Here is a 5,857-nt window from a genome sequence, read left to right as displayed (position 1 = left end):
TTCAACATCGTCCTTGAAACACTTGCCAGAGCAATTAGACAGACCAAAGAAATTAAAGGGATATAAATAGGAAAAGAAGAACTAAAGTTGTCACTATTTGATGATGACATGATCCTATATTTAGAGGATCCAAAAACTCCACTAGAAAACTTCTAGATCTAATAAATGAATTCAGCAAAATGGCAGAATATAAAATCAATATGTGTGAATCTAATGCATTTCTATTCATAAGTGATGAATTCTCTGAAAGAGAAATTAGGAAAACCACTCCATTCACAGCAGCCTCAAAAAAAAAAAAATACTTGGGAATTAATCTAACAAAAGAGGTGAAAGACCTCTACAATTAAAACTACAGACATTAAAGAAAGAAATTGAAGAAAACCTTCGAAGATGGAAAGATCTCCCATGTTCTTGGATAGGCGGAATTAACATTGTCAAAATGTCCATTGTACCATAGGTGCTATACAGATTCAATGCAATTCGGAATAAAATCCCAATGACATTCCTCAAAGAAATAGAGAAAGCAATCATGAACTTCATCTGGAAGAACAACAGACCTCAAATAGTCAAGACAATCTGGAGTAGAAAAAGTGTAACAGGAGGTATCAAAATACCAGACATTAAATTACACTACAAAGCAATGGTAACAAAAACAGCATGGTACTGGCACCAAAATAGACAGGCAGACCAATGGTACAGAATAGAAGACACAGAGACAAAACCACATAAATACAGTCACCTCATACTAGACTAAGCAGACAAAAACATACAATGGAGAAAAGATGCCCTGTTCAACAATGGTGCTGGCAAAACTGGAAATCCATATGCAATAAAATTAAATTAAACCTCTATTTCTCACCCTGCACAAAACTCAACTTAAAATGGATCAAATATCTAGGAATTAAACCAGAGACCCTGTACCAAATAGAAAAAGTAGGCCCAAATCATCATGTAGTCTTAGAACGAGACTTCCTTAACAAGACCCTCACAGCACAAGAAATCAAAGCAAGAATCAATAAATGGGATGGACTAAAACTAAAAGGCTTTTTCTCAGCAAAGGATAAAATAAAAAAGTGAAGAGACAACCTACAGTGTGGGAGAAATCTTTTCCACACATACTTCAGATAGAGCACTTATTTCCAAGAGCTTTCAAAAACTTTACACCAAAAATACAAAGAACCCAATCAATAAATGGGCCAAGGAACTGGACAGACACTTTATAGAAGAAGACATACTGGCAATTAATAAATATATGAAAAAGTGTTCAACATCTCTAGTAATTAGAGAAATGCAAATTAAAACTACTATAAGATTTCATTTTACTCCAATTAGAATGACTTTTATCAAGAACACAAACAATAATAGATGTTGGCGTGGATGTGGGGAAAATGGCACACTTTTACATTGCTGGTGGAGTTGCAAATTGGTGCAGCCACTCTGGAAAGCAGTATGGAGAATCCTAAGAAAACTTGGAATGCACCCACCTTTTGACCCAGTTATCCCACTCCTTGGTTTATACCCAAAAGATCTAAAATCAGCAAACTACAGTAACACAGCCACATGAATGTTTATAGCAGCTCAGTTCACAATAGCAGGATCGTGGAACCAACCTAGATACCCTTCAACAGATGAATGGATAAAGAAACTCTGGTATATATACACAATGGAATACTATTCAGCCATAAAGAATAATAATATTTTGGCATTTGCAAATAAATGGATGGAATTGGAGAATATCATGCTAAGTGAAATAAGCCAAAACCAAAAAACCAAAGGCCAAATGTTTTCCCTGATAAGTGGAGAATGATATATAATGAGGGTGGGGGGGTTGGGAGTGAGAAAAGTATAGGGGGACTTTAGATTATGTAGAGGGAGAGGGTATGAAAAATGGTGGAATGAGACAGACATCATTACCCTATGTACATGTATGATTACATGAATGGTATGAATCTATATCATGTACAACCACAGAGATGAAATGATGTACCCCATTGTGTACAATGAATCAAAGGGCAATTTGTAAAAAATTAAAAGATAAATTAAAAAATAAAAAAAAGAACTAAGACAACATACCTTCAAAGGAAATAAAAACAATTAATTGTTTTACTAATATAGTAATTAATGGAATGAGCACTAATATATACAGGAAGTACTTTAACATTGTCCAGGAATTCAGCCTGGAGAAAACTCCTAAGGTATAGTTTATATCTTAGATCAATGAACTACTGATGGTAACTCAATGAGAAATTTGTGAATTTTGAATGTGCTTGAAGCTATACTTCTGCCATGCTGAGTTCTATAGACCTCAAACTCAGAATGGAGTGAAAGAGAAACACTTTCTTTGTTATCTCGATTCATACCAGTTTGGAAAATTAAATATTAACTCTGATGGACATAGACTATACGTTCTAAATGAAAGCAAATTAACTGCTCTCTACTGAGTCTAATTTCACAAAGAGTATTTTGCAAAAAATGGTTTTGTTATTCATTCTCTTCTCTATGTGAATGCATCTCCAAGGACTATCCCTCTACAGACTTAGTTAAATTGATTTAACATATATGCTATGCAATTGAATGATTCAATTTACAGAAACATCACTTATTTAGGAAAAAAAGAGACATTTCTACCATCAAAAATTCTCTCATTTTAGAGAAGCAAACTCATCTATATTCTCCATTCCTTGGCAGTAATCCTTTGCTATAATTTTGTTGACTATCCCTTGATTTTTTTCTTCTCCATCACATTATTATGACTATAAACAATATGCTATTTACTTCATCATGTTTTTAGAATAAAATTCTTTTGAACTTACTTTCTCATCTTGTTTTCTTTACTCTATATGTTATTAAGCTTTGTTTACATTTTTGAATATAGTGTTTACTTTGCATTTATTTTCACAATTTTATCACTTTTATTGTATGAAAGAAATGAAATGTATTTATATAATCTGTTGTTTAGTGTGTTTACTATGTTTTGTTATTGGAAACAATATCTATAAAACCATTCTTTATCACGCTTCTTGGTGACAAACATTTGGAACATGAATCTAGATAAGAATTGTTGGAAAAGAATATGTGCATTTTTAATTTTACCACATAATAATAATTGTTTTAGAAATTCATATATATATTTTTCTACACACCAGTCACAAAATTAAGAATATCCTCACATTCTTTGTTTTCTTTCTCTGTCACAGATATAGGTTGATATATATTAGAATTACACAGATGATTATGGATATATAGTCTTTTTTATGATCTCACGTGAGTTTAAGATAATACTAAATGTTTCAACAATTTTTAATCTATTTTTCACATAGGTCTTGCAACATCATGTGAATTTCTTTCTCTTCTTACATATTCTGTTCAAAGTTTCTTTTTTAAATATTTGTTCACACATGTCAGATATTCTGTGACTTTGCATACCTGAGAATACTCTTAATATAACTTTTTATTTTAAAGACAGTTTACTGAAATTCTACTCTCCAAATATTTATAAAGCTTAAATTCATTTAACTAATACAACTACTGAACTACTATATGGCATTCTGATTTTACTTCCATTTCTCTGCATTTTTCTTAAATGCCTTTTGTTGTTTTATTCTTTCTTCATCCTTTTGAGAGAACTTTTCCATCTGGTATATCAAACTTGTTATTTGCTTCTTATGGGTAAATGTTGTCTAATTATATCATCTACTATAGTCTTTCTTGTACATCTTTTAGTTTTCATATGTAATTTGCTTGTATATTTGTTATTTTTAATTTTTTTCTTGTCCATGTACCATAGTTATAATAATTGTGTCTCTTTTATTGTGTTTAAGTTGTGAATTTTTTATTATTTTTTCTTCAAAAATGCTAAAACATCTGCTTCTTAATGAGTCTTTGATCCAACTTCTTGATTTCATTTTAAATAAACATAGGTTCTATCCAGATAGCTACTGATTTGCCTTTCAGTTCTTATTTCTTGCATAAACATTACATATGGACCAAAGGATACACTACAGCTGTTCTAGAGCTTTCACTGAGGTAGAAGGTCCCTGAATTTTTATCAGATTTATTTTCCATACTCTGACACACACATGTATTTTACCAATAGAATTAGAGTAACTACTGTGTGTGTGTGTGCACAGGTGTTGTGTTGTATATATTGGAAAATCCTAACTGACTGAGATTTTGGTACCAAGAGTTGTTCTAGAGGAAAGGAAACTTAAGGATGAGCTTTATGAATTGGTTCTGGGATTTCTAGAATTCTAGAATTGGTTTTTAATTTGACAAAGCTGTAGAGACACTAATAACAGTATTTGCAATATTCCTAACTAAATACTTATGAAAGGTTATGTTCTGGGTCACCACGTATTGGTTAGGTTTGAATATTTTAGTCAAACTAGTTAGCATGAAAAAATTGGTTGATTAGTCCTGAGTTCTCTAACATGATGGTATTCAGATCATTCTTATTAGACCCATGACTTCCCTTCAAAAGACTATAAATGTTGTGTTTTTCTCTGGTATTTAACTGCTATGTCTCTCAAATACCATCTGGCACCTCTCTTTCATTCCCAGTTCTCAGTTTTTTTCCTTAAATGCTTAAAGTTGAGACTCTATTTCTTTACATATGAAAATCACTCAGGTTTTTTTTTTTTCTTGCATATATGTATGTAGTTTGGCAGTTTATACTGGTGTAGTAAAAGAAAGTACATTAGTTTTTCTCTTGTTTCCCTTCTAAGATCATTAACTCAACATTTAAAAATTTCCTCCTTGGTCTAACTTATCTCATTGTGCATATGTTCATAAATACAAGTTATTAATGTCAATGTTAATGATAGCATTTCTTTAAAGTTTTGCTCAGTTATCTTTGCTAATTTCTTATACTAAATGAGTCCATACTAGAAAACTGATTCAGGCTCTCCATGCACTTTGCAACAATTTCCTTGCTTTAGAACAGTTGTTAAAGGCTTCCCACAACACATCCTAAACAATTAATGCCAACGACTCAGTTCTGTTATTCTCTCATATATTCATGGAGTTTGAGTAAGTTTTCTTAGCTGAGACTCACATATGGTTACACTTTATAAATCTGTACTGTGACTCCAAGAGAAAAGGAAAGTTATGACCATTGGAGATGTGTTATTTTGATCCACTATGCTAAGACTCTTCTTGTAAAGCATATAGACATTATGCTTTATTAAAGAGTTCAGTTCAACTGTCTTTCAACTGAAAGAATAACTTATTTCTTAACCGTATTCTATCACATCTTGGGCTCAACGCCACTAACTCCTCTAGTAACTTCTTTTAAAATTCAAGAGCCATGTTTGCTGGAATACTATAATAATCGACAAGCATTTGTGGTCACAGGTAGAATTATATGTATACATCACTCAAAATGAACTACTTGGAGTCTTTGGACTTACTATTATTACTATTACATTGGTAGGGAAGCATGTTGTTAGAAATTTTGTTTTCTTTTTTCCTTCATCTTTTCTTTCCTTTATTTTTATTTTTGACAACCATCTAAACTGACACCAGGTCACAAACTTAATTAGGTTAGACTATTCATTATCCTTAAACTAAATAATAGTAAATCTCCATGGTTTCTTGAGAAATATACAGAGCTCTGTAAGTAAAAGCCAGAAGTATAAGATTCTGTCTTTTGATTTGCTACTATGTCTAAGATTTAATTTTTAGATTTAGCATTCACAATGACTTATATTAAATGTATAGATGACATTGTTTTTATTTAGTCTCACATATTGGAACCATCTAGTACATGGGGATTTTTAAAATCATTTCTGTGTATTTTCTGATAGACTCCACTTACCTTATTCCTTCTAGAACTAAATTTTAAAGTTAAAGAGTCCAG

This window comes from Sciurus carolinensis, chromosome 5 (genome assembly GCF_902686445.1).
Source record: "Sciurus carolinensis chromosome 5, mSciCar1.2, whole genome shotgun sequence".
NCBI lineage: Eukaryota > Metazoa > Chordata > Mammalia > Rodentia > Sciuridae > Sciurus > Sciurus carolinensis.
The sequence above is the reverse complement of the archived record's forward strand: the minus strand, read 5'-3'. Positions refer to the sequence as shown.